The following is a 21056-nucleotide window of genomic DNA, read 5'->3' on the forward strand; positions in this document are numbered from 1 at the left end:
GAATTAAGCACATGAACCAGCCTGGAAACCAAAAATAAGATCTGCCACAAAAAGCAAGTAATTATCGGTACCAACCGGTAAGAACATAGAAAACCGCACAATGAACTAAACAAGAACAAAACTGAAAGGAAATATTTTTGGTTGATGCAAGATTACTCATCGACCAGGGATGCTCCTGCATCATAAAAGGTTGGTATAAGAAAGTGAATAAGGATAGAAAAGATAGTGAAAGATGAACAATGGTCAGTGATCTCAATAAAGCATGAAGGATTGAAGGGTGGATGTGGGAAGGGTGGAATAGTGTTTGTTTTCTTGGCCAAGCAACTCAAGTTAGCCCATTACCAATAAGCAACTGTTAAAATTTTCAATAGACTACTACCTTATCTTGTTGTTTATTGTTTATAAAACAACCCTTTTTCTGGTGCAGTATTCTCCAATAGAAATGCTTAGGACATCCTTGGTAATTGGATATTTGCGAAGTTGATGAACTCATGGATTTGCATTTGAGATCATACCTAAGAAGTAGGAGATGATGTTGAATTATTTACTTAATTATTTCTATGGTAAATACTATCTAGAACCCCATTGATTCTATAATAGATATTCTTTACACATCTAAAATATGTGTCCTCACAAGAAATCTAGACTCGATTAATGGATCTCACAATATGTTGTATCAAATCCTTGCTTGTGACTTGAATAAATCGAGCAACCATAAAGTTTGATAAGTTTTATTCATAATTTGGAGAAACATTTGATGAGATATAGTTCTCTTTTAAAAAAATTGGTGTTTTTCCTATGTTACCTGTGTGCCATGTATGTCTTTTCTCTCATGTGCTTTAACATCCCTTTCATAGAGATAAGAAGCCAATCCATCTCCATTGACAACAGAATGCATTCTATCACATCAATTGATAGTACAATACTTATTGGAAATGACACTTGGTTAGAATGGTCAAGGCAAGTCAAGAATACTTTCATGTTCAATGATTTGTGGTTCAAATCTTGTGATGGAGACTCACAACCAATTGAACAAACAACAGTTGTAGAATGATGCAGGAGCATCCTCGGTTCTTGGCAATCTTGCATCAACCAAAAATATTTCCTTTCTGTTTTGCAGTTTCAGCATTTCATTCTGCATTTTCTGGCCTTGGCTCACCAGATCTCGAGGAGTTGGATTTTTTTTGGAGGACTTGATCATCTATCTTATTCCCAAACCGCAGAGCATTTGGACCATTTTTCGACAAGTTATCGTTGTCGGTTTCTGAGATAGTTTTCTGGTCTTGGTTGCCTGGACCTATTTGCATTTGTAATCTACCAAAATCTACCGAATCCCTTCCATAGATTGTGGAGCCCTGAGCGTTGATTCCAATGTTCATTGGCATGTGTCCAACCTTCCCCTATATACGCACTTCATCCTTTAGATTTTTCAAAGGAATTTCTTTGGCAGAGGTCGACCTTGTTGTTTTTACACGTTAGGTCTTGTTCTTCAGCATTTGATCCCTTTTGGGTCGACTGGATCCCCATGGATTGTATAAATCATTGTAATTGAGCATTAGAATAGAGATCAATTAAGATATAGAACATAGAAGATAGATCTTAAGATTTGAGGTCCTGGTTGTGACCTGTTCTGTAAATAAGCATGTTTTAGAAGGCCAGTGAGCCAGTTTTTGTAACCCGGTTGTTACCAGTTGATTGTAAACAATTTTCATGATATATTTCATTCAGATCTTCATTGCCTCCATCATATCCTTGTGTTTCCATTGTGTTTACTCTTGCTAACCGACCTGGATTGATCTCTTTGAGGTCCCTCCTAATTGGTGACTGCACCAAGTGGTATCAGAGCGAGCTTTCATTCCAGAGATTACATTGTCCTGGGAAATTTTGTTGTAGGGTGGTGAACTATGGATCCAACCTACAGCTGCAAAGGACTGGCATGAAGATGGCACGAAGAGGAAATAGGAATGGTGGAGCGTGCGCGTGGGAATGTATACCTCGTGATGGAAATTTTGTGAGGAATTGCAGCCTGGTTGGAAGTCATTGAGACATCCCAGAGAAGAGGCTGACATATTAAAGATGTGAGTGAAGATGAAGGAGAAGAAGCCCTGACAAAACAAGTAAACCCACAAATGATTGATCCAGATGAAGAGAGGTTTTTTAGGGTTTTGAGTAGGGTGAATACTAAACCTCATTTTACCCCACCGGAATATGATGGAAAATTGGATTCAGATGAATTGATGGATTGGATCTCGGAGATGGAGAAATATTTTGATTTTGAGAACACTACAGAGGAAAGGAAGGTGAAATATGCTTGTACCCGGTTGAAAGGACATGCATCTCTTTGGTGGGAGAATTTGCGGGTTGATAGACAAAGAAGAGGTAAAGAGAAGATCAAGACATGGGATCGGATGGTTGCTAAGTTGAAATCAAAATTTATGCCAGCTATTTATCAAGTGAATTTGTTCCAAGAGTTACATAATTTGAGGCAGAAGGAATCTAGTGTGAAGGAGTACACCAAAGCATTTTACAAGTTGAATATCAAATCTAGACATGTTGATGATGAAGTTGAACAAGTTGCAAGATATTTGAATGGATTGTAGATGTTTATACAAGATGAACTCAGTTTGATCAAATTGCAGAGTGTTGAAGAAGCTTACCAATATGCCCTGAAAGCATAATAGAAGTTGAACAAAAGACATGAGCATAGGCAGAGAGGTAGAGGTGGAAGGTTTTTCAGAGGAATATTTCAAGGAGGAAGAGGATATATCAGAGGTAGAGGAACCTATATGGATCAGAACAAGGACAAGGAAGTAAGCAAAGAAGGTAATTCATATCGGAAAGATGATATAAATTTCTACTGGAGGAGAGAAGCGAATGGCTACCAAAATGAGAATTTTGGAAAAGATGACAGAAGAAAAGACAAGAGATTGTTTAGAGGAACTTTCTATAAGTGTGGAGGAGAAGGACATTGTGCTTTCGAATGTAAGAAGATAGAGAATACCAGAAGAACAACAGTGGTGGAAGAAAACCCCACCAAATCAGCTAATAAACTAGAAGATGGAGAACCATTGATGATGAGAAAAGCTTTGTGTCATACCAGAGGAAATGAAGAGCCCTTGCAGAGGAATAATTTGTTCAAGACCATATGTAAGGTATCTGGTAAGTGTTGTAAAGTTGTTATTGATAGTGGTAGTTCAGAAAATCTTGTTTCAGAAGAGATGGTGAATAAGTTGAATTTGGAAAGATTGAAACACCCTAAGCCTTATCAGATAGCATGGATTCAAGATGATCATAAGTTGTTAGTAAGTGAACAATTTTTGGTGAAATTAAAAATTGGGAATTATCATGATGAAGTCTTATGTGATATTATGCCTATGGATATTTCTCACCTTTTGTTGGGTAGACCTTGGCAGTTTGATAGACAGATAATACATGATGGGAGAAAGATTATATACGCTATTGTGGCCAATGGGATGAAGCAAACTTCGTTGCCCTTGGAGGAGCCTTTGAAGAGTGAAGTCTATACGAATGCTAGAATCTGTTTGGTGGATGAAAGGAAATTCCTAGATGGGATGAGACATGAGAATGTGTGTTTTGCCTTAGATCCTAAGAAGAGTGGGAATCCAGAGCATGAAGAAGAACAACCGGAAGAGTTAAAAAAGTTGCTGACAGAGTATGAAGACATCATTTCAGAAAATGTGCCTGATGGATTACTGCCTGTGACAAGTATCAGTCATTGCATGGACCTGGTTCCCAGATCTAGTTTGCCTAACAAAGTTGCACATCGGATGACAGTGACAGAGAATGAAGAGTTGAATAGACAAGTGCAGGAGTTGTTGAAGAAAGGTTAGATCTGAGAAATTATGAGCCCTTGTGCAGTACCAATAGTATTAGCACCTAAGAAGAATGGAGAATAGAGGATGTGTACTGATTCCAGAACAATAAACAAGATCACAGTGAAATACCGGTTTCCTTTGCCTAGGATGGATGACATAATGGACCATTTGAGTGGAGCCAAATACTTTAGAAATATAGACTTGAAGAGTGGATATCATCAAATCAGAATCAGAGAAGGAGATGAGTGGAAGACAACGTTCAAGACAAATGAAGGACTGTATGAGTGGTTGGTGATGCCTTTTGGGTTAACCAATACACCGAGTACTTTCATGAGGTTGATGAATGAGGTATTGAAGAAATTATTGGGTAAGTTTGTTATTGTATATTTGGATGACATTTTTATTTTTAGTAAGACAAAAGAGGAGCATTTGTTGTATTTGAGACAAGTTTCACAGAGATTGAGAGAAGAAAAGTTGTTGATAAATCTTAAGAAGTGTACTTTCATGAAGGAAGAATTAGTCTATTTGGGATTTGTGATATCTGAGGATGGTTTGAAGATGGACCCTGAGAAAGTAAAAACAATTGTTGAATGGCCTACACCGAAAAGCATTGGAGAGGTAAGATAATTTCATGGATTGGCTAGCTTCTATAGGAAGTTCATCAGAAAATTTCAGTTCAATTTGTAACCCTATGACTGAGACAATGAGGGGAGATAGGAAGGAGATCAAGTGGACCACCAGAACAAACAAAATTTTTGAACTGTTGAAGCAAAAAGTAAATGAGTAGCCTGTGTTAGCTTTACCAGATTTCAACAATGTATTTCAAGTGGATAGTGATGCAAGTGGAATTGCAATTGGAGCCTTATTGAATCAGGAAGGGAAAGCAGTAGCTTATTTCAGTGAGAAGTTGAATGATGCCCAGAGGATATACTCAGTGTATGATCAAGAATTTAATGCCATAGTTCAAGCCTTGAAGAAGTGGAGACATTACCTATTGCCTAAGGAGTTTGTGTTGTATATGGATCATCAAGCTTTGCAGTATTTGAACAATCAGAGTAAGTTGAATCAGAGACATATGAGATGGGTAGAATTTTTGCAGAGTTACACCTTTGTGTTGAAGCATAGAAGTGGGAAATCTAACAAAGTTGTTGATGCATTGAGTAGAAGAAGGAATTTGCTGATAGAGATAAGAGTGATAGTATTAGGATTTGAGGAGTTGAAGACCTTGTATGATGATGACCCAGATTTTGTAGAACCTTGGAGAGCATGTAGAGAACCAGTTACAGTAGATAGAAGCAAATGGTCGGATTACTTCATTCAGGATGGGATGTTATTCAGAGGAGTTCAATTGTGCATACCTAAGAGTTCTATGAGGGAGAATCCAATAAAGGAGAAACATAGTGGAGGATTAGCCAGACACTTTGGTGTTGATAAAATAGTAGCAGTGGTGAGTGAGCATTACTTTTGGCCCCAAATTAATAAGGATGTTAGGAAATATGTGCAAAGTTGTAGAGTTTGTCAAGTTGCAAAGGGTAGTAGTCAGAATGTGGGATTGTATAAACCTTTGACAGTACCAGAAAGACCTTGGAAAGATATTAGCAAGGATTTCATACTTGGATTGCCTAAAACACAAAGAGGGAATGATTCTATATTTGTGGTGGTGGATAGATTCTCGAAGATGGCTCATTTAATTCCTTGTAAGAAGACATCAGATGCAGTGCATATAGTTGACCTATTTTTCAAGGAAGTGGTGAGATTGCATGGATTATCTAAGAGCGTAGCTTCATACAAAGATACAAAGTTTGTTGGTTGTTTTTGGAGAACACTTTGGAAGAAGATGAAGATAGATTTGAAGTTCAATTATACTTTTCACCCACAGACTGACGAACAGATAGAAGTAGTTAACCAGAGCTTGGGAAATTTGTTAAGATGCTTAGTTGGAGACAAAAATGGAAGTTGGGATTTGATTCTTGCACAATAAGAGTTTGCCTATAATAATTCAGCAAACAGGAGTACTGAAAGGACACCTTTTGAGATTGTTACTAAAGCACACCCTAGAGGTATATCAGAATTAAGAGATTAGCAGTGAAGACCAGAGAAATGCAGAAGCGGAAGAATTTGCAGATCACATAAAGGACTTACATATTCAAGTTAAACAAAATTTGGAGGACATGAATATCAAGTATAAGGAGAAAGAAGATGAGAAGAGGAAACATAAGGAATTTGAAGCTGGTGATGAAGTGATGGTGTATCTGAGAAAAGAAAGATTCCCGGTTGGAACTTATATCAAGTTGCAGATGAGGAAGTTTGGACCTTGCAAGATTTTGAGAAAGTTCAGTTTCGAAAATGCATATGAAGTGGCGTTACCGGATAGTATGAGTATTTCACCTGACATTGTAGATCTACATTAGTATCATGAACCAAAATTTAGTGAGGACAGTATTGCAGAAATTTTGGACAGTGGGATTGGGCGTAGTACCCGAAGTAGTTAGTACAAGGAGTATCTTGTAAAGTGGAAGGACAAACCAGTTGAAGATTCATCTTGGATTTCTCAGGCAGAGGTAGACCGCCTTGGTTTACCTCTGACCCCAGCAAAGTGAGAGACTCACTTTTTCAACAACCCTGGATGTCTGATGCAGGAGCACCCCCAGTTCTTGGCAATCTCGCATCAACCAAAAATATTTCCTTTCTGTTTTGCTTTTTGTTTTGCAGTTTTAGCATTTCATTATGCATTTTCTGACATTGGCTCACCGGATCTCAAGGAGTTGTATTTTTTCTTAAGGACTTGATCATCTACCTTATTCCCAAACTACGGAGCACTTGGATCATTTCCGACAAGGTATCGCTACCGGTTTCTGAGATAGTTTTCTGGTACCGATTGCCTGGACCTATTTGCATTTGTAATCTACTAGAATATACTAGATCCTTTTTATAGCTTGCAAAGCCCTGAGCATTGATTTCGATGTTCCTTGGTGTGTGGTCGACCTTCCCCTTGATCCGCACTTCCTCCTTTATATTTTCTGAAGGAATTTCTTTGGTGGAGGTTGACCTTGTTGTTTTTACATGTTAGGTCTTGTTCTTTGGCATTTGATCCCTTTTGGGCTGACTAGATCTCCTTGGATTGTATAAATCATTATAATTGAGCATTAGAATATAGATTAGTTAAGATATAGAACATAGAAGATAAATCCTAATATTTGAGGTCCTGGTTGTGACATGTTCTATAATTAAGCATGTTTTAGCAAGACGGTGAGCCGGGTTCCGTAACCCGGTTGTTACCAGTTGATTGTAAATAGTTTTCATGATATAATTCATTCAGTTATGCATTGCCTCCATCATATCCTTATGTTTCTGTTGTGTTTACTCTTGTTGATCGGTATGGATTGATTTCTTTGAGGTCTCTCTTAACCGATGACTACACCATAGAAAAACAAATTTGGAAACACAAAAATTGTAAGACATTGGCCTTGATAAGGGCCTCAGTTGATGAAGAAGTCTTTCGTTACATTCATTGCAAGAAACAAAGCAACTTAAGACATTCACTTTTAATCAATTGGTTGAAAGTATGGCTGAAAGAGAAAAGGCATTTGGAGGAAAAATTAAAACAAAATGAGAGGATATTTTCTCTGCTTACTAAAAAGACAAATCTTCCAATAAGGGGCCATCTTCCAAGATTGAGGGAAATCAAAGAGGGAGAGGACTGGCAAAAATAATGTTCAACACCATGAGAAGCAAAATGAAGACAAAAATTATTTTGCAAACGTTGTGGCAGAAAAGGGAGTCATGAAGCCCATGAATGGAGAAAACCGGATAAGATTGAGGCCTATCAAAAATAGAAGGAAACAAATAAGGGAAAGAAGAAAATCTTAGGATCAAACTCGACTTAGTTTGCAAGTGAATGTATGCTTTACATATCAAATGATGTCAATTGTGGCTCTATAAATTCAACTTGGTATGATGAGAGGGTCTAAGATTTGAGTGCCACACAACAATCAACTTTCCAAAGAGACTTCTTTGAGGAGTTTAATGAAGAGAAATGTGTAATTGTTTATTTGTTAGACATCACAAGTTTGCAACCTTGAGGAACAAGAACAGTTCAACTCAATCCACCAAGACTTCTAGATATCATTCTCCATAATGTCAAACTCAAAAGGGCTACAAATGATTGGCAGACAGGGTTTGATTGCCTTTCAACTGGGTAATGGCTCAACTGTGGTTGACACATATAACGTAACCTCTAAGTTTGTTGTTTTGAATCCTTCAAAGATTAGTGTCCCTATAACCAACAAGAATGTTGTATATGAGAATAATAGTGGGAAGATAATAATATTTGCTTCCCAAGTGCTTAATTCCAACCAAACTAGTGTTAATTAGGTGTGGCAATAGTCTAGAGAACAATGAGCTACAAAGGTAAATAAGAAGACTAACACTAAAGCACAAAAAATCCATGAAATAGAGGCAATCAGTTACAAAATTACAAGTAATAGAAAGAGTAATGAAGAGTAGAAAATATAGAGATTAAGTGGTCAAAAAAGTGACAGGTTAAAGCATAAGAAATGTTGCAAAAGTAGTCTCAAATGAAAAATTTATATCATTATGAGATTCAAAAAGTGTTGTTTTCATGGTTAAAGATTTTGTTAATAAAACCCCTATCAAGGTCAACTGCCATATGATAATGAGAAGAATTTCATGAGAAATGAAAGCCACTATGCACTAAGAAAGAATACAAGAATATTCGAGTGCCAAAGATGACAATGTCTAAGTGATAGAAATCATAGTCAGGTTGGTTCATCAATAACATAATTATGCATCTCAGATATAATAGTGATATAATTTGTTAACAAATAGTGAAGGTTATGTCTATATGAAAACATGACAAGGGATTCATAGCAATAACAAAAAAGCATATTTAAGATATTTTCAGAGAAAACACCAGAATATAAAGATATAATTATTTTTATAGATGTCGGATTTGTATGGCCTTAGAAGCCATGTATAGAAAGTAAATAAGCATGGACAAAGGATAGTGGTTTCCTTGAGGAGGCAAACATATATTAGACCAACTGTTAATTATGTTTTCTTCATTTGCTAGGAATCTTCTAGCAATGTATAAACCTAATTTGTTAATAATATTTTATAAAAAAAAAAATTATTTTGAACATGGTATCAATAGAGATTAAGTCCTCACAAACATGACAGTAGTAAGTCCTTAGAAATATGATGGTGGTTGAATATGCATAATAAAGTTTATTAAAAAGAATTCAAAATCTTTCAATCAATACAATCGTCAATGAATAAATTCAATTGACTGTAGATTAGACAAAAAAGAGTAGATGGAATTCTACTATGTTGTAACATGTATACTTTTTTGTAATTTATGTGATAAATAACATAGTGTGTAGAGGGATTTTGATTCTTTCCAATGGTTCATGTTGTCTAAATTGTTGTAGCGTCCTAAAATTGCATCCCTTGCAATTTTGATCGCACTTTGGGCCCTCACCTTATTGGTCTCCTCCTCACGCTTGACCAGGACCTGTTTGTGCCTCTTTTATGCAACCAAACTTCCTTTTTCATCTTGCACCTTGCATGGCCACCTTGATCCCGCCCACAAATAGGGCAAGACTAGGGCGTGGTGCCTTGGGATCCCCTAAAGGGGACCTATCTTCGTCCCTCTCCCTTGGACTTATCTCAAATGTAAGCAGGAAATAATCCCCTATGTTAGCCTCTGCTGAAAAATTAAGTAATTAGCGATAGACAAGTATATAAGGAGGTCTTCCCCTCTCATTTGGCATAACACGTGATAAGGAGAATATCATCATACATTGATGAAGGCAGAATCGTATCTCAAGTGTTCAAGCATTCATTATCAAGCATTTTTCAAGGCTACATATTCTTCATCTATCCATTGGAGCAACATTACTTCATTCATTTGCAAGCATGTGTGTGTGCTAGGGTTTTGTCATGTTCATGTCATTTCATATAGCATATGTGATTTCATTCAAGAAGCAAAGCATCATTATCATCTATTGCAGATCTGAAGGTATACCTTTCCATCATTTATTTCAAGCATTTACAATATTTCATTCAAAGTTGATTCCAAATCAGGCTTTGACTTAGGCAAGCCCCTATTCCCAATCCCTTTCTTCTTCTTTCTATGTGCAGGAAACATGTGTACTTTTTGAATTAAGCTTTATTCGCAGAGACAGAAAAACCATTTTCAATGCGCAATAAGTTTAGAGGACCGATTGGAGGGCATCCATGTTCGGACACATGGTCACTACAAATTTTGCTAGATTTCACAGGGCAGCTCCAAAGCATCTCAAACTTCTCAGATCCAGGTGCACAATCGAATCCCGAATTTGTAGCTCACCGTTTTCGCATACTTTGTCTTCAATTTTAGCACTTCATCTATTCAACTTACAAAAGAGGGTCAAACACATTCCAAACATCAATCAATTTACTTAGCATTCAATCCTTGTATCCTTTGGGATTGGATCTAGTAGATTCATCTCCCTCTTTTGAATTTAAAGCCCCCCAATTGAAAATTGAGCTTAGTTATTTTCCCCCTTAAGGTGGCGGCTTGGCTAAGCTCCCAATTTTCCACTTTACATTTTGGTGAACTTGACTCCTTACACCATTAATTCTGATTTTTGTTTTCAAATCTAAGTGTATGCAATTTAAAATTCAAATTTTCATTTATAAGTTTGATTTCCTTGTAAATTTAAAAAATTTAGAGGTTGATTTCATTAAAAACCCTAATTTTTGAATTCAAAATTGAGCTTGTGATTTGCATAATTTGGATTTATTATTTCAGATCTGAGCATTCATTTAATTTGCAAATTCAAATTTTCATCTACAAGTCAAATTTCACAATTAAATTTTAAAATTAAGTAGTTAATTTCAAAAACCCTAATTTTTAAATTTTTATAATTGAGCTTGTGGGTTGTTTAAATTTTGAATTTCCCTCTTCAAATTTGGTTGCTAATTTAAAATTCAAATTCAAAATTGCAACCTTGGATCAAATTTTAATTTTAAAATTAAGTGGTTCATTAAACAAACCCTAATTTCTAAATTTAAATTAATCTTGTGCATTTTCAAAATTTTCAAATTCCAAATTCTCATCTTAGATCTATTTTCAAATTTAAATTTTGAATTAAGTGGTCCTTTCTACAAGACCCTAATTTTAAATTTAATTCTCTTGTGGACAAATTCAAATTTAAATTTTAAAAAATTAAGAGGTTACTTAAAAGAGCCCTAATTTTAAAAAATTATATTAATTCTATCAATTCTCAAATTTCAACATTTCAAGCTTTAAAATTAAGAGGTTATTTAACAAAGCCCTAATTTTAAAATTAAATTTTAATCTTCTAGTGGGTAATTTTATATTTAAATTAAGAGGTTATTTTCAAGGCCCTAATTATAAATTTAAATTTCCTAGGAGGTTGTATAATTCTTCAAAAATTGAATAATCTTTCTAAAATTTTAAATTATTCAAATTCCAATTTCTAAACCTCAACTTTCAAATTTTCATTTCACATTTTTCAAAAAATAAATTTAAAAAAGTCAAATTTGAATCTCATCAATTTACATAAATTAAGTGGTTTTATTTATAAACTCTTAATTTATTTTTGAATAATTTGCTTGAACTTAAATATCAATATTAATAATGGCAATTAATGCACTTGACCTATTTACCATTTCACATATGATTACACTACTTTTTGCATACATTTACTATAATCATGTGTTGGATAATGGGTTCTTTCACTTCATGTTACTTCTTTTCATTCATAGCACTTGGACATATTGCATTTTTTGAATTTCCAAGTTGATTCATTTTCATAGATTAGATCTTAAAGCTTTCATTTTTCATATATGTTGTGCTATGGTGTTCTTTTTGAGAAAATGCATTTCATACATAGATCACCTAAAAGCTTTTATAGATCCTAATCCTAGAGATGACAATGAGAAACCTAATACTTGTACATCTCCTAGGGTATCTAATGTGAATGAAGTAAGAGCTAATACTCCTCTCAATGATCTCTCTAATGGAGAGCAAGCATTGAAGAGAAACATGGCCCCATCTTCTCATACACATACCCTTGTGCAAGGGGGACAAGGTCAAAATATTGGTGTTTCCATCTCTCTAGATCCTCCTTATTCTCCTTGAGCCTATCTTAAACATCAAAACATTCGTAGAGAAGATGATGTCATGCATTTCATTCATTATCTCTCTCCCCATATAACATTAAGAAAAGATGAGGCCTTATATGATAAGGATCTTCCTTCCCAATCTACCAAAATGGATATGCATGATGAAAGAAAGGAAAGTGTTAGGCCCAATATGGAAAGCTAATGTACTGAGAGGGGAGGGGTGAATCAGTACTTCAAAACCTTTTAACAACAATATCTTTACTGTTATGCATAAACCAAAAACTGCTGCAACATAACATAAAGCTAAAACAAATAGACAACAATCATACATGATTCACTCCATAACACATATATTTTGGTTACGCAGAAACTCTTGGTTAGAGAGAAAAACTGCGGTGGGGATGACACCCACAACTTCACTACTGCAATAATAAAGAGTGCTCAATTAGAGCTACATGTTCAGCTATTTCTGATAGCTTACCCTATTAGGAGTATTAAGATATTTAGATCTACCTTGCTAAAGGATTTTACAACACTTATTCTAAATGTTGCACCTGGTTAAAGGCTTTACAATTTATAGACTTTGTTAGAGTCTTTTTACCCTGTAAAAGGTTTCTCTTACAACTTCAAAATATTACAATAAAACATTACAAATATCTGTAACTCTACATTTGAAATGTTATAGCAAATTCTATGTGCTCAAAGTGAGATTACCTAGCTTATAGCATACCTCGGTAACCCATAAAATAACTCGGTAAACCATTCTATTTACTCTATTCTTTGACTGTTCTCTAAAATCCTTCTTGGTGACCTCTATGTCTTTGTAATAGTCATAACACTTAGTGCTTTCTTATGTATTACACATGTCTTGCTTCATACACCTCTATATCTCTCTCTCTGTCACACTTTTATCCTTAATCCATGTTGTATAAATAGATCTCTTATGTCGATGACCTGATTCATTGCTTCGATCTTACAAACATGATTTATCGAATGAATAACCATACAAAATATTTCATTGGTTAGATGACCTCAAAATCATACACAATCCTGAAGTGCAATTTCCAATGTGATAACGGTTCTATGTTCCTCGATCTTGTAACATGTTTCCACATGTGTGTCTAGGTTCAATGAATCTGTGAACACATTTCACTCAGTGTATCATTATTGTTGCTCGGTAGACATGGAATGATACTCGATAGACAACTCGGTGTATACTGGGCTCTGTGAATACTTTCTTCTTTAACCGACTGTTCTGTGCATACCGACTGAATGTTTTGGTAGAGGTAACTGACTAGAGTATATAGAATGACTTTGGATGTAAAACTAATGGCAACTTAATAAGTAGTAACTATCTCCCCTTTTGACATTAGTTGAGATGTTTGACAAAACTACTTTCAGAGTCATAGCTCAAAAATCTATATACTTGCAAAATTTGACTAAACAGACAGTATATACATTAGTCAATGAAATAGTATATTTAGATATACTCCCCTTATCACTATACTGTACAAAACTCTGATTTTGCATGCTCGGTGATCAATGTTCTATGATAACTGCTCGGTTCACTGCTCTGTTCTTTGTTCCCTGTCAAAATTGACTGTGCATTTGAATACTCTATTTTGCTCGGTATATACTCCCCCTGTATACTACATTCCCCTGTATACTTTGATATGATACTGACTCCCCCTTTTTGACAAACATCTAAACTTAGTTACCATTCGATGGTGGCAACTGATCAAAAATGGATTTGTACTTTGTCTTTGCATCGGTAAGGGCGGCAGAGAGGGCATCCTTAACACTGTCCATAAGTGAATTATGAGCTGTAATGTCAGCTAACATTGAGATTAGTCCATCTAAGGTGCTTCCCTCTTGTTGAATGGATAGGGAGGTAGCTTTGTTGATCTTCTCTTGGACGGATGAAAGATGAGGAAGGAATAATGTTTGAAGTGTCATTATGTCCATCCTTATCTTGTGTTCTTTATTCCTTAGTTCCAATTGTTGAGCCATGAGTTGTTGTAGCTTGGTATAAAAATTCTGAGTGGAATGTGGCTCAATGGTCAACTTATTAGAGAGATCGGTGATCTCTTTCTCAATTACTTCTGTTTTATTTTTTATGTCCTTAATGAATAGAGAGAATGTACAGAGTTTCTGAAATAAATAAAGAATGTGCTTGAGTTGAGGGGACAACTCGGCAGTAAATTTGACAAGTTTAACTTTGCCAATGGAAATAGCTTTCTGTACCTCTTCAATCATTTTTGCAGTGAGCTCCTTATATTTTAACTTGCTCAAATATTCGGATGCATCTACTCTAGATGTCTCTATCTTGGTTAGGAGTTCATCCAGTTGAATGTGGATGGTTCTATCTTTGGTTACTGTAGCTTCAGGTAGCATGTCGGTTAAGAGTGCTTTCACCTTCTGAAGTACTTTATTTTTCTTTTGAATAGCCATTTGCTTCTCCTGTTCAGCTTTGGCTTTGCATAGTTCTCCGAATTCAATGAGTGCTTTCCCTTTTAATTTAGATATATCAATATTGGGCAACACTATTGGTTTAGACAAATCTAATTTGAAACTATGCTTTTTCATCTTCTTTTCTTTACCTTTCATTGGTTGAACTAAAACAATGGCTTGTGAGGCTTGATGACCCTCGGTAGGTTGCTCAGTAGAGGCAACACTTTGGTCGGTTCCTTTAACCTCTGATGTAGCCTTTGTTGTGTCCTTCAATGCTTCAATGCATGGGGTCTCAGATGTAACATTTTCAGTGCTAGAAGGAGCTTGTGAAGACTGTTCCCCGGTGGCCTGAGAAGTAGTTTCTCCTTCTGTAGATTTGTGACCTTCTGTCCCTTGTTCAGTATCATGAGGGGCCTCGGTTGAAGTAGACTGAGTGACCGGAGGATAGGGCTGAACTTGCTCCAAAACTGACTCACTGGATACCAGTTTGGCATATGCATTCCCTTCGATCATTTCCTATTCAGGTGCCTCGGTGTCCATGATATCCTCATCTACTTGTATAGTGTCAGCAAGGTCTTGCTTGGTGATATCAGGAACTTGCTCGGTGACATCAACTATTTCAACTTCATCTTGCTCACTAGCATTCTTGATGCAAAATATTTCCTGCCATTTTTCCTTGGTCTCATTATCTACATCCAAGTAAAGGCCATTCATCAATTTCAAAGCTCTTTGCTTGACTAGGAATTTTGTGTGGCAATTTTTTAGATGTTCGGTGATCTCATCTACCGACATGTCTAGGAAAAGATGTACCAGACTTCTTTATCTCATCTGTTTCTCTAAATCCATGGCATACTTCCACCTATTGTCAATATGCAAATATAATTAATTTGGAAGAGATTTAGATAATTCCAATGGGGCCAATCAGAATTTCAATAGTGTGCAGATGACAGCTTCTTCTATTTGTCTCTTTTCATCATCAGATCTGGATTCATACTTAACATATCTGAATGCTCCAAATCCACCATATTGCTTCAAATTAGCACAAAAAATTTCAACACTATGTACATTTACCTTTTTGCTCTTGACAATCTGAAATTTGCTTGCATCTTCAGATTCAATGTCACTAGACTCTTTGGTCAAAATGAGTCTCCGAGTATATTTCTTGTAAGTTTTTGTTACCTTAGGTGCGGCAACACTTTTTGTTTTCTTACTCGGTGAAGCTGCAGATGCTCTTGTGTTAGGTCGCTTTGCAGGAGGAGTCGGTGATACCTTTGATGTATCATGTTTCTTTCTTTTCAACACTTTTCCCTTAAGCAATTCGGTGCTCAGTGCTATAGTTGCCTCTTGGGCTTCAGATTCCTCTTCGGTGATTACTATAGTGCCTTTGACAAGTGTGGAGGAAGAACCTTCTCCAAATTTCTTTGTTAATGTCTTAATCATCTTTGTTGCCTTCCTTGTAGCCTTGGGTACTATAATGCTCATTTTTACTTTTTCCTTCACTTCTTCATATGTTCCATACCTCAGCTCGGTAGCATGCCTTGGTAATGTCAAAAAAGCATCTATCTACTATTGTGTGATGTCAAAATCAATCTCATAACCCATTGGTGGTAAAGATTGGGTTCTCGGTTCCACAACATTAACATAGCAGTAATCAGTGTCCACTTTAAAACATATGTCATCCTTGTATTTCTCCACTAGCTTGGGTGGAATCTGGTACCTGTTATGCATCCTTTCCTGAAACTTGCTAAAGTAATCATCCATAATATCATTAAATTTATCACCTAGCTTCTTGATGAAGTCATTGATTTGATGGGTGATTGGTCAGTGTAGTTCCCAAACAACTTTACCGACTGATGGAAAGAATTTTTCAAAATAGAAAAACATGCATATTAACGATGATCCAAACTTTAGTGTATTGACTGAATTGTTCTTCTTTGGCTTCCTTATGGTGTTCAGATTCTGAAACAGGTTTTTCAGCAATACCTCACACAAATCAATTTTCATGCCTTTCTTCACAATTTTATAAGCTAAGTCTACTGCTGCACAGGGTACACTGTTTTCCCTTGCTGATTGGAAGAAACAATAACCTTTTACTCTAATGGCAAATTTTAGCTCTGCATCAGTGACATTGTTCAATTTCAGTACTCTGCAATCAGATTCTACTCCGGTTAAACTGATCAATTCCTTCTGTGATATCATTTTCTAAGCTCGGGCATGATCATAAATAGGGTAACCGGTGATCAAATGAATGATTTCCTTGGTGATCTTAAATGGTTGCTCTTCTAGCCACATGAAGTCATCATGAACTCTACTTAAAACAAACTTGACCCACTGGGGTTTGAAGACACGGGGATAGGTTAGGGCTTCAGTCAATCCCTTGATCTTAATGTGCTCATACTTGCTATCCATTTTACCATCAGTGCACAATTCATCATATGTGTCTTTGATTTCAACGTGACGTAGTTCTTCAACTCGACATTTAGTGATGAATCTCACATCCTCGACTAATAAAACTCTATCCAGAATGAGTGAAAATGTAGTTTTGTCATCCGGTTCAGATACAATTTTGGGAGTTAAAGAGTATTTCAATGAGGGCTTTTTGATGTTCTCAACAACAATGGGATTCTAGATCTTAAGTGCCATTGCAGATTTCAGATAAGAATTAACACAAGATCCTTATGGTTTGAAGATTTTCAAACGGCAGACGCTTCACACTTAGCAGATAATAACAACTTGATATGATCGGTAAACCAGCTTAACAATGCATTGAGATTGATGTAAATACCTTTGAAATTTGCTCAGGAGGTGGTTTGATCGCCTTTGATTCGCTTTGCTATGCTTTCTTGAGAACTTGGTGAGTGAAAATGACCGCGTAAATGCTTTAAGTACACAATATACCTTATCGGGCTCCATGCAGGTTAGGTCAAAAAACATTAAATGCACTTGGTTCCACTAAAATTTCTTTCCTTTTTGCATTTTAACCAGGTAACCAGACTTTCTTCATTTACCGACTTGACAGGCTTCTTGTATTCACCGACTTGACAGCCTTCCTGTATAGTGCTCCAAAAGACTTTGATAGAATTTCAAACTTTCTAATGCACCTTTAACTATGCAGATTTTGAATTAAGTGCATGATAACATAGGAACTGTAATGATTTAATCTTTGAGAGAATGCAGTCCCTTCATACCTTTACCGATTAATTTGGAATAGGTGCACCTAACTCGGTAGATAAGGTGCTTTCTTCATTTGACACAATTTCCTTCTTTTCCAAATCATCTGTAATTTGCCTTTTATTTCTTCAATGTCTCCTCTAGGTTGATCTCTGCAATCTCTAGCCAAGTGTCCAACTTTGTGACAATGAAAACATACCATACCAGGATTTCTCCATGATCTTCGGTTGTTCATTCCAAACCTTATAAAGCAGTTGGCACTTATATGTCCATATCTTCCACAACATTCACACCATATCCTTGTATTGTAATCCCATGGTACTGCAGAATATTGTCGGTAAGGATCTGTGTGAGTTCGGTAACCTCTAGCATTTGCTCGGTGTGCAGACCACATATAGTTCTTTTGCTTAAGCCAACTCTTCTTGGTACTATGTCCATATCTATTGCAGTTTTTACAAAACCCTTTGAATTTTGCCTTCTTATAATTGTTAACAGACTTTGTCCTACATTGATTAGATGTGTGACCATATTTATTGCAATTGTAACAATAACCATTAGACTTAGTGACATTCGGTTGCTTACCTTTTTTGATTTGGCACAAGTTAGCAGTATGATCTTGATTTCCACAGTAGTTGCAAATAGGCTTCTTTCCTTTGATATTCTTCTTATTTCCGACTTGCTTTGATGATTCTCCTCTCTCAGTTGTATGAATTCCCTTCTCAGTAGAGTCTTTTCCTTTGTAACCGAGTCCTACATCTTTGTTGGGTCTTCTTGTATTCAGTTGCTCATCCAACATCTTTGATGCTTCATAACTCCTTTTTAGTGTTTCCTTGGATTTCTTTTCTGTTTCAAGTTCATCGGTCAATCTTGATACTTCAAGTTTCAATGCTTGATTTTCATTATCCTTCATATTTGCTTCATAATGTGCATAACCCAATTGATCTAACAGATTTTGTTGAATCCCAGTCAACCTTGTGATTTCTTCATTCTTTTCAGATACTAATGCTTCAAGCTGTTGTTTTTCTCTTTCTAGATCTCTTACTTTATCTTCAGTTGTCCTCAATGCATCAAGATTTTCAGTCACCTGTGTGTTGAAATGTTCATGTCGTCTTTTCATTGCTTTTAGCTGATCAGTCAGTGCTTTGTTCTTTTCTTTCAGTTGTCCAATCATCTCTTCAGTTTCTTCAAATATATTGTTCTCAGATGATGTTTCAATTTGTTCCACTAACTCTTGAGAGTCCTGCAAATCATCAGATAATCTTCTTCTCACTTTCAATGATTTTTGCATTTGTCTTTGCATGGCTGCAATCACTTGATTAGCATGATCCAACTCTTCTTGTAGATACACTATTCTCCGAGATTGTTTATAGCCTTCCATTGATAAGATCTTTCTCTTTAGATTGTTAAACCTTTTTCCAAGATTCAGGCTCTGATACCAATTGTTAGCCCCAATATGGAAAGCTAATGTACTGAGAGGGGAGGGGAGAATCGGTACTTCAAAACCTTTTAACAACAATATCTTTACTGTTATGCATAAACCAAAAATTGTTGCAACATAACATAAGCTAAAACAAATAGATAACAATCATACATGATTTACTCCATAACACATATATTTTGGTTACGCAGAAACTCTTGGTTGGAGAGAAAAACTGCGGTGGGGATGGCACCCACAACTTTACTACTGCAATAATAAAGAGTGCTCAGTTAGAGCTACATGTTCAGCTATTTCTAATAGCTTACCCTATTAGGAGTATTAAGATCTTTAGATCTACCTTGCTAAAGGATTTTACAACACTTATTCTAAATGCTACACCTGGTTAAAGGCTTTACAATTTATAGACTTTGTTAGACTTTTTACCCTGTAAAAGGTTTCTCTTACAACTTCAAAATATTACAATAAATCATTACAAATATCTGCAACTTTACATCTGAAATGTTATAGCAGATTATATTTGCTCAAAGTGAGATTACCTAGCTTATAGCATACCTCAGTAACCCATAACATAACTCGGTAAACCCTTCTGTTTACTCTGTTCTTTGACTATTCTCTGAAATCCTTCTCGGTGACCTCTGTGTCTCTGTAACAGTCATAACACTCAGTGCTTTTTTATGTATTACACATGTCTTGCTTCATACACCTCTATATCTCTCTCTCTGTCACACTTTTATCCTTAATCCATGATGTATAAATAGATCTCTTATGTCGGTGATCTGATTCATTGCTTCGATCTTACAAACATGATTTATCAAATGAATAACCATACAAAATATTTCATTGGTTAGATGACCTCAAAATCATACACAATCCTTAAGTGCAATTTCCAATGTGATAACGGTTCTATGTTCCTCGATCTTGTAACACGTTTCCACATGTGTGTCTAGGTTCAATGAATTTGGTAACACGTTTCACTCGATGTATATCAACTTGATGTATCATTATTGTTGCTCGGTAGACATGGAATGATACTCGGTAGACAACTCGGTGTATACTGGGCTCTGTGAATACTTTCTTCTTTAACTGACTGTTATGTGCATACCGACTGAATTTTTCAGTAGAGGTAACCGACTAGAGTATATAGAATGTCTTTGGATGTAAAACTAATGGCAACTTAATAAGTAGTAACAAAAAGTTCTTCTCTACAAGATATTCCTTCTTCATCTACTAATCCTGTCATTCCTTCTAAACATCATTACATCACAAACTTCAAAGAAATTTATTATAATGTTCCCCCACCTTCTCAATTAAAATATTCTTATAGGAGTGGCTTTAACATAATATCAAAACAAGGTTTTAGAAGACAAGGACTTGGAAAATTTGAACAAGGAATTCGAGTCCCTATAAACCCTCCTGCACAAAACACCACAGAAGGCCTAGGAAATGATAATAAATCTCCTATGGATGAAATCCTTAGGATTAAAGACTTCAAAAATCATCTTGCAAGACAACAAGCCATTAGTGTTCGCTAAAGAGCTTCTTCTTCAAAAACTCATTTTTGTTCATTTCATCAAAACCTATGATCACCATGCCAATGATTTCCCGATTTCGAAAATTCAATAAAAGAGCTTATCGATAGAGGTAAAGTTAAAATCATGGATGACAATCCTTCCTCTTCTAATAACAACTCTTGTCCTCAATCTCCAAAGAATAAACCTACGTCTATTAATGATCAAGAAAAATTAGCAACTAGAATCTTTTGGAAATTGAAGTATGATAAGAATGTTGTCTTTCCTTTTGTGAAGCTTAGCAATAAACATAAAGAAGGAAATGGACATTGTATTTTTCACCATGGTGGTTCTCATTCTCTTGGAAAGTGTAAAGCATTTAAGGAATTTGTTCAAGAACAATACGATCATGCTCATATATGTCTTTCAACAGATCTTGCTCTCTTTCTAGGTGAAGATGTAGTGCCTTAGCACTCCTTTCACCCTCATGTTTCTCCT

The sequence above is a fragment of the Cryptomeria japonica genome, chromosome 1, assembly GCF_030272615.1.
Source record: "Cryptomeria japonica chromosome 1, Sugi_1.0, whole genome shotgun sequence".
Lineage (NCBI taxonomy): Eukaryota > Viridiplantae > Streptophyta > Pinopsida > Cupressales > Cupressaceae > Cryptomeria > Cryptomeria japonica.